Below are 10,382 nucleotides of genomic sequence, written 5' to 3'. Positions count from 1 at the left end.
GAACATCAAAACTTCAATATAATTTTACCAAACACTAGTAATTAAACAGCTAATAACAAACAGCTAACAGCAACAACTAACAGCTTACTGCAACTGCAAACAGCAACCGCAACAGCTGTTATCTAACAGCCGAACCAAACAGGTGTAGACACCGAGTCGGAGGACCTGTGACGAAAACCTGTAAACAAGACGGTCGAAGCGGTTGATTCCGGAAGTTTTAAAGCAAAAATATATAATAAGAAAAGTTAATGTGAGTCGCAACGCTGGTTGGGCGCGCGCCCAACTGAAGTTGGGCGTTCGCCCAACCATGTTGGGCGTTCGCCCAACCATGTTGGGCGTCCGCCCAACGAAAGTTGGGCGTCCGCCCAACGAAAGTTGGGCGTTCGCCCAACTGGCTTTGGGCGACGCCCAATTTTATTTGGGCGTCGCCCAAAGCTTCCGGGATCCGTTGCCTATTTAAGGCACGGATCCCAATGCATTAGGGGAGGATTTGGGAGAGCTTCTCACACTAGAACATTTTGTAGAGAGAGAAAGTTGATTTTTTTTTTGGAGAAAACATTTTTTTTCCTAAAAATTGAAAATCTCCAAAAAGTTAAATATTTTATCAAAAACATAAAAAACACCGGAAAATCACCAATCGTGGAATCGACCGACTTCGACTGTCAAATACCGAACTTGAGGTATTATCCGAGGACTAGACTCGTTTTATTTCATTTTATTTATTTATTTTTATGTTATAATTTTATTTATTCAGTTATTTATTTATTTATCACGTTTTATTTAATTTTTCGTATTTATTTAATTTTCGTCTCGTATTAGATAAACGTTCGGTTTTGTTTTAAAATAAAAACCTCGTTTTAATATCCCAATACGAACCGTGATCCGATTAAAAGGTAGTTCGGGTATTAAAAACGTTGTAATTATAAGTTTTAAAAATATTTTCAAATAACGTTTTAAAATAAAAACATCGTTTTAGGAATCTCCGTTATAGACTATGATCCGTTTTTGGTAGTTTGGAGTTCCAAAATGATAGAGTAGATCTAATTTTAAGCCTTTGAACAAATCTGGAAAGTTGTGGACTGTTTCTGTAATTCTTCTTTTTCTGTCACTGATTTCTGTTTACCTACGGATTTTCCGTCGGTAAATCTGCTGAAATGTAAAAAATGCTGTTTTGATCCCTTCTTCTCAACTTTTAGGCTTTTGGTCCTTTATATACATATGTATATTTATGAAATATATACTTTCAAGCTATTTTTAAATACTTTGTACATATGTTTATTTAAGGTGTTTATATATCTTTTCTTTCATCAATTTGATTTAATAAAATTATATGTATATATTTTCTTTTTAATTCATTTAAACTATATTGGGTATTACTTTAGAGGGTTATTTACTCGGGCATTTTGGGGTAATTAATTAGTAGATGTTTTGAGGATAATTAGGTGTTATTTTGATGTTTAATGTATATTTGGGAGGGTTATTTCCTATATATTTATTATACTAGTTATTTTGGGATATAAGTTTTATTTTCTTATTCTTAATGAACTTTGTTCATTGTTTTACATGTTTTTAAGTAGGGTAAAAATGTATTATACTTAATATCTTTTATTTTCATCATTATATATATACTTAGCTATATTAGGTGGTATTCTTTACTTGGTTTTCTAAATTGTATATATATCATTATTTATATATATATATATATATATATATATATGTATATGCTCATTTCCTTACCCTTTTGGCATTTGGGGACATATGTTTTAAATTAGTTTTCAATTGATGAATTTTGGTTTGGTTCATTTGTTGTTGTAATTATGATAATGTTCAAAGATAGGTTCAATTGAGTGACTAAAGGGGAAAATAAACCACAAAAAGAGATTTTAATTTGGTTATTTAAATTAAAGCTTTTCTAGATGTTCCTAAAGCGTAAATAACGTTTTCTTGTCATTTTTAAACCATTTCCAAAATATCACGTGTTGAAACCTTAATCCGTTCCAACGACGGATTAGGCGAACCTTGTAATTAAAATCATTTTCATTGTAAATAATAGAGTTTTGAATCGCTTTCTTAAACGGTTTGTACAAAATAAATTGACTTGTATGCCTAACCACGTTTTTAGATTAAAATTCTTTACTCCACGTCTTCAAAACGCTCGAGTCGTTCCAACGGCGATTCGAGTCGACGCCATGTAAATCAACGGGGATTTGAAACGTACCTAAATCGTTCCAACGGCGATTAAGGTACGAACCATGTAAACAAACTCGTTTTCGGGAAGTGAGATTATTTTAGAATTAGTGTGTAATACGAAGCATAAATCACATTGTAGACAAATCGATTCTTTCTTCTCCCCCCTCTCTCTCCTATGTATTTTGAACTGATGTAAATGGGTGATTCTTTACCAAAATGGCTTTCAATAATATATGCTTAAAACGGTTTTCAAAACGAGAAAGAAAAGGTTTCAAATGAATTTTAAACTTAAAGAAATATGCGATTAGTCCGTTATCGCCTAACATGCTGAGTAGGAGGCCGGTGGTTCATAACCAGGCGATGTCGGGGTGCCTAGTAGCCTTTCTCCGGAAAGGAGCTAGCCTTCTCGGCTCGTACCTAAGTTTCCCGAACCCTCACCGGTCTCCCGCAAGGGATCGGTGTTCATTTTCCCATTCGTGGGTGGCGACTCTTCCATACTCCGAGCTCCGGTCCTGCCGAGCAGCTTGATTCCACGATTGGTTGCTTTCGGCGCCAATCACCGCTTACGTCGCCATGAGGTGTCCACCCCCCAGTCCGCCCGGGAGATTAGGCCGCGGCACCTCGTCTAACAACAGGCCCTTAGTATTTGTTTAGGTTTTATAAAATATCGATTTTTAGTTTTGTTTTTATAGAAATGGTAAGATTTTGAAGCTTTTTTTTAATGAAAAGTGATTTATATATATTTAATTTTGATAAATTTATTTTTTTTATTTTCATAAAATATGTTTTTTCTTTATTGTTATTTCGATATTTTTAATACTATTGGTGAAATAACAAAGTTTTAGGGCTCGTTTGTTTTACGTACTGTTTGATGCAGTAGTGCTCACCTGGACCTTGAATGACCAAATGAATTTAATAAGTTAGGATGGTTTGCATCTCCACCACATGATTTTAATAAGTTTGGATCTAACGGTGAATGATCAAATTCATTTGGTCATTCAGGGTCCAGGTGAGCACTACTGCTGTTTGTTTGATGTTGCTGTTTGCTGTTTGCTGCTTGTTGTTGCTATTTGTTGTTTGCTGTTACGGTTTACTGTTGGAAAAAGCTGTTTTTCCAAAAAGCAGGGATTCTCTACTTTTATAAAAGGCTTCTTTTCAGTTGTAAAAGATAAACAGGAGATCACTAACCAAACACCTAATGCTGCTTTTCAGGTGTAAAAGGCAAACAGAATGTCACTAACCAAACACCTAAAACTCTCCATTTTAAAGTGAAAAGACAAACGATAGCACAAAAAAGGAGCAAGCAAACACCCCCTTACTACGTCCAATTAGTTATTATTTTTATGGAACAAATAGAGTGATTTATTTGTCACGCTTAATCCCAAATGAGTATAGAAACTTTTTTATATACCAGATGAAGATTAGAGTATAGAAGCTAGGTAGAGACTACAAGAGATATCAAGTGAGAACACTGAACATTAAGTGAATAGAGTTGGTTATGAGTTGGTTAAGAATTAGTTGGGGAAACTATTACATTCCTACCAGCAGCAACATTGATGCAAACAGTAGGAGTAGAATGGTAACTTCATATCGCCACTCAAGATTGAGGAGGGGATATGTCAAACATGCGCATCTTGGACAAAACAGAGACCATTGTTTCGAGACTAAGGTGCGGTTTGGTAAGATGTAATGACCTTCGTAATGGAATGACCATTCCATTGAAGGCTGATTACCATGTTTGGTTGCATGTTACAATTTCATTGTAATGGAATGAGAAAACCTTGAGTTAAATTTTGTTGAAGAAATCTTGTAATCCCCATTACATAGAAAAATGACTTGAATTCTCATTACATTGTCATCTAACCTCTCATTTTTCAAATCTCACCTCTCAATCTTACATCTCGTTCTTATAAAAAACACAAAAAGTAGAAAAACATGAAAATTGAAAACGGGAAAAATGAAAAAAAAAAAAAAACGAAAAGCCGAAAAAATACGAAAAATGAAAAACCGGAAAAATGAGAAAATAGAAAAACGGTGAAAAATGTTGAAAATGGAAATTAAAAGAAACGAGAAAAATGTAAAAAAATATGATAAAGCGAAAAACTATATACTAATTTATTGATTTCGGTTAATCTAATTTTGTATTTGATTTCGATTCGATTTTTCACATTTTTTATGTTTTTCGTTGATTTTAACTATGTAAATAAAATTTTATGATTGCATTTAATTAGGAACATATAAGTATTGTAATGGTTATTACATTACATCATAATTGTCAACCAAACATGGTAATAGAATGACTATTCCATTCCATTACATTACAACTTTGATTACATTACGATATTGATTACATTACATTGCATTACGGCATACCAAACGGACCCTAAGGGATTTAGTAAACAAATCTGCAAGTTGAGTTTTAGTAGAAATGTACAAAATATGCACAAAATATGTCTCCATTTGTTCTTCTATGAAATGATAATTTATGTTAACATGTTTTCTATCATATGAAACAAGATTTTTAGCCAGAGCAATGACTAACTAATTATCATAATATAGTGTGATTGGTAAGCTGAATTGAATCCCAAAGTTAGTGAAAAGATGAGAAATCCACCTGAGTTCACAACATGTAATAAACACACTCCTATATCCAGCTTCTGTGGAAGATTTGCTAACAGTAAGTTGTTTTTTAAGTCTTTCATGAGATTAGAGATGATCCTAAGTATATGTAATAACATGTGAGAGATCTTCTGATAGTTAAGCATTTCCCCCGATCTTTATCATGATAAGTTGTAATCTGTGAAATGTTTGAAGAACTAGGATAAAACAATCCATAGGAACTTGTTCTTTTAAGATAACGAAGCATATGTAAAGCTGCCTTCAAATGATGATTACACGATTGTTGCATGCATTGACCGAGTTGTTGTCTGACAACTGTGGTGTCTGGCTTATGAATTGCAAATAGAGCATTCTGCCTATCAATTTGTGAAAAACCGAAGCATTTGACAAGGTTGTGTCATGATCTTTAAGAATTATCCCATTTGTAATATAATTTGCTACAGTTGGAACTTACAAAGTCATGCATCTTTGACTATATCCATAATATACTTCTGCTGAGATAACATATTTCCAGTTGAAGATCTTGCAATTTTAATACCAAGAAAATATTTGGCAGGAACAAGATCTTTAATTATATATAACTTGTATAAATGGTTTTTAATTGTTGTAATGTCTTGTTCATTGGATCATATGGTCGATATGTCATCAATATATATGATAAAAGAAATAACACCAGTTTCTATTGATAGAGTAAATAAACATTAATCACTAATCGGCCCTTTGACTTCATATGTAAACAATTGGGAAGAGAGTTCTTTATACCATTGCCTACCTTCCTTCTTTAGGATATAAAGTGACTTCACTATAACCTACAAGCTTGGCCTTTTTCTTCTCTAAAATTCCTTAGAGGTGGTTGTAAGTAGATTTCCTCATCCATGGTGCCATGAAAATAGGCACTGTTAACATCAAATTTGATTATGATCCATTTTTTGGTGCTTATATTACAAGGAAGAGTTTAACTATGACAGATCTTGCTAAAGGACTGAAACTCTCAAACTACTCAATCCCAAACTCTTAGTTGTATTCTTTTCTAATCAATATAGTTTTGCACTTGTCTGTCTCACCATTTGTTTTGTATTTGATGCAAAACAATTCATCTTGTAGTAAGAGGTTTTCTATTTGCTAGTAATGGTACAAATGAACCAAGTGTTGTTGGCTTCTAAAGCATTGCATTCTTGGTGCATTGCTTCAATCCACAAAGGATTGTTGGATGCCTCTTGGTATTTTTTAGGCTCTTTAATTTTGGAAATGTTTGAAAGGAAATCTCTATATTGCAAGGAAAAGGTAAGAGGTAAAACTATATTAGGAACTGATGTGGGAACATATGCTATAAAGTCTTGTAACCATGGTAGTTTAATTGCATTTCTGGTTGATCTTCTAGCTAGTTTAGAAATGAAATCATATATATTAAAAGAATAATATTATAGATTTACACGTGGAGGTGATGTAGTCGATAATGGTGAAATATTTGGATTTGAAACTGATGGCATATGATTATGTGTAAGAGGTTCAACTTGGGAATTAGGAGAAGAGTGAGAAGGTTGATATGATGTATATGTTATTTCATCATATGAAATGACAAATGAAGGTTGGTATTATTGTTGCAGCTAATAAGGAAAGGCATTTTCTTGGAAATTTACATCTCTATTTGTAACATTTTGGCCCAATACCATGTAGATATTATCCGGTTGGGCCCAAATCCAACATATTGGGCCTCACAGCATTAAAACACGTTCGCATGTATTGCATTCTTATCTTACTAATAAGACCTAGTCACTCTCTCTCCATTTTTGATGTGGGATTCAATTCATTTCTTCCCCACCACCATCCTTTAGGTCCGCTTCTTGCTCTTGCCTGATACCCTTGATGCCACCCACTCCGGCCTGTGTCATTACAGGCCCATCAGCTTAAGCCTAGTTTATCCCTGAACTACACATCATATGTGGAGACTTATATCTGATACCAATTGTAACATCATGACCCAATACCATATAGACATTGTCTACTTTAGAAAAAAAATCCAATACCTTTGGCTCATGGCTTTAAATCATGTTTGTATGTATTGGATTCCCATCTTACTAATAAGTGCTAGTCACTCTCTCTTCATTTCCAATGTGAGATTCAGTTTATTCCTACCCCCATCGCCATCTCTTATGGTCGCACCTTACTCATGACTTTTACCCCAACGCCACCCACGCTGGACCGGATCGTTACATTATGCAGAATCAACTTATCTGCTAGTTCAACATCTCCATTTACTTTATAGACTATAGGCTTTCATTAGGCAATGTGACAGTTTATTTGAAAGGCATAATTTTTTTTGTTAGATAGACAATGTGTATTTAGACTCCTGTGAGAAGTTAGCCCACTATCAAGAATCCAATATATGTCACTAGCAAAAGATGAGGAAAAATGGTTCTTACTAGAAAATTCTGCAAAAGCAGAAAAATATAGGAAGGAGATTTTGTGATAGGAAATTCTACCATACTTTTCCCTTTTAGCATTTTATAGAATTTTTCACCATATGCTTCAAATCTACATTGTAATGTTCTTCCTCCTGTTCATCATCAGAATCACTATCATTTGTTATGGCCTTTTAACTTGAAGCATTTTCCTTGTGTTTAGTTTTCCCTCATGTATCTTTTCTTCTACCGTTATTGCCTTCTTTCTTGACTTTGTTTCCATCGTTCCACCATTCTGGATACCCTATTATCTGTCAACAAGTAGCTCAGTTATATCACAATTGTCACAACATTTGTCATTTTTATCCTCATTATCTATTTTCTTATTCTTTCCTTTTTGAAACTTAGTTTTCATGTTGTTAGTTGTACGATCTGTTCTTGTAAAATTGGCTATCTTTATAGATTGCTCAATAGAAATTACATTTTGTTTTTCTACTTCTAACATCGTAGAATAAGCCTTATTAAGATTACGCAAAGGATCCATTAGACTGATTTGATTCTTGATGTGATCGTATTGATCATTATGTCCCATTAAAAATTAATGAATTTGTCTTCCTCATTGATATTTGTTAATCTATAAAAAACATTACACACACGAGATTTTGTAAATCCAAATTTACATGCTGGCATAGGTCCCAAAAACATTAATTCATCCCACAACTTTTGTAGTTTGTTGAAAAAAAAAATGGAAAGCTTAACTTGTGTGAGTAAAGAGATCTCACATTTGATCTTGAAAATCTGAGGTCCATTACTTTCCCCAAAACGATGAGCCAAGTTCTTTTATAATTCACTTGAAGAAGAAGGAGCATACTTAAATCCTTCAGTGATTTCTTTGGAAATTCAATTCAGAATCCAAGAAGTTACAAGACAATCTCGCTTCAACTATTTCTTATATGCTAGTGTGTCTTCCTTCGGAATCTCTACATCTTCAATAATGAATTCAAAAAGTTCTTTCACTTTAAAATCTCTGAGTATAGATCTTCTCCATGACATGTTGTTCTCCCCACTTAATTGAATCGTAGAAATGACTAACCTAGGCTTATCATTCCTCTAATTTGATGTTTATTCTTAAAAAAAATATCTAGGCTTTTGCTCTCGAAAATGATTATTTCTTCTTTTATTCACCATTGTTAAGAAGAGAAAGGAGCCACAAAAAAACTAGTTTCTACCTTCTTCGTTATAAGATCATATATTATATAACATTTTATTCATCACTAATCCTCAAGGAAAAACACTCATACTCTTTGTTTCGAACTTGGTTCTTTTTGCATCGGGTACATGTATGTGACATACACATCCAAAGACTCTAAGATGTTCAATCGATGGCTTTACTCCACTCCAAACTTCTTCTGGTGTTGTATCTTGCAAAGTTGTAGTAGGACACCGATTGAGCATATAGATTTCCCACTTTACTACTTCCGGCCAAAAAGTCTTTGGAATGCCTTTTTCTGGATAACATGCTCCTCACACAGTTCATCGATGTATGGTTTTTCCTTTCTACGACTCCGTTTTGTTGTGAAGCATATGTTGTTGTTAGTTGCTTTTTAATTCCATTCTCTTTATAAAAATTATTGAACTCGGTAGACATGAATTTGTTGTTAGTTACTCCCTGTGTTGTTTCCCTACAAATAGTTAACACATATTTCATTCGAGATTGTTAATTAAGGTAGGCCATTGACCATTTTCCTACACTGTAAAGTCTGAAGACTTGTGTTGCTAATGTGTCCCAATCTGCAGTGCCACATGTGAATGAGGTCCTCATTTGATGTGTTGAAACATACTTCTTGCTTCAGATGGGAAGACTTTGACAACATCTTAGCTATCAAAATAACATCCGATTTGATTTCACTTTTGTTTGAACGATTAAACCCTTTACTAGATCAAATTTTGTGCACATTCCAGCTTCTATAAGAATAGATAGACCTCTTTCTTGAAGTTGACCAATGCTTAAAAGATTGTTTTTGAGCTCATGTACAAAAAACATCACCAATTATGAAATAGACATCCTCTACTCCATTTTGATGCTTCCTTTACTAGAAACTTGTATTCTAGTGTTGTTGCCTAGCTTCATGGTTTATTGAGATACTTCCTCTAACTCAAAGAACAAAGCCTTGTTTCTGCACATGTGATCGTTACATCCTGAATCCAAAAACCAAATGTCCTCTGTCTTTGCACCAATTTCATCAACAACATTTCCTCCTCTTCTAGTTCTACATAATTTGATTATTTTCCCCATGTGGGACATTCGTATTTAAGTGGCCAATGTTGTGGTATAACATTCCACATTAGCTTTGTTAAAAGATGATGTCCTCTCCCTCGACCTCTTCTGATCGTGCCTCCTCTTCCTCTCCCCCTTTCTTTTATGTTTTCTCTTCACGAGTCACCTTCATTAGTATGTGTTCTTCTCCATCACCATTCTTTGCTCATGAATAAGTAAGCTGCTTTGAGTTCATCAACTGTAAGATTGCTGATGTTGTTATATTCTTCAATGGAGCAAACAACATCATTAAATTTTATCACTACAAAGCTGTGAATCTTCCCCGTAATATCCATTTGTTGCATAATCTGTCCACACGCTTTCATGCGTTTGGAAATGGAGAGAGTTCGCCCGAAATATGCATTAATAGACTCACCTCATTTTGAGTATTTCAAACTCTGTTTTTAATGCCTACAATTGAGCCATCTTCACCCTTGTGAAACCCTTAAATTTTTTCTTCATCGAGTCACAAATCTATTTTTAAATATCATCATTGAGAATTGTCTCCATGATTTTCCTCTCGATGGCCTGGTAGAGACAATTTTTTATCTTCTTATCTTTCAATTGCTACTCCTTTATTACCTTCATATCTACTTTACTCACTTGAGTGTCTACTGGAACTGTGTCAATCCCCTCCTCAATTAGGTTTCAATATTCCCTAACACGAAGGAAATTCTCCAATAGTTTCATAGTATCCATCAAACCTTGGAATCACTGGGTGCACAAACTTTCCATTGGTACTGCTACTCTCAGCCATTTCTCTCCTCTTTCTCGCAGACTCTATTTCTCTCGCTTAGTGTTTCACTCTCGTTGAAAAAAAATCAGGTCGTGATGTTCTGGTTCTGATATCAAAT

Source organism: Euphorbia lathyris, chromosome 2, assembly GCF_963576675.1.
Source record: "Euphorbia lathyris chromosome 2, ddEupLath1.1, whole genome shotgun sequence".
Lineage (NCBI taxonomy): Eukaryota > Viridiplantae > Streptophyta > Magnoliopsida > Malpighiales > Euphorbiaceae > Euphorbia > Euphorbia lathyris.
This window is presented reverse-complemented; position numbering follows the sequence as displayed.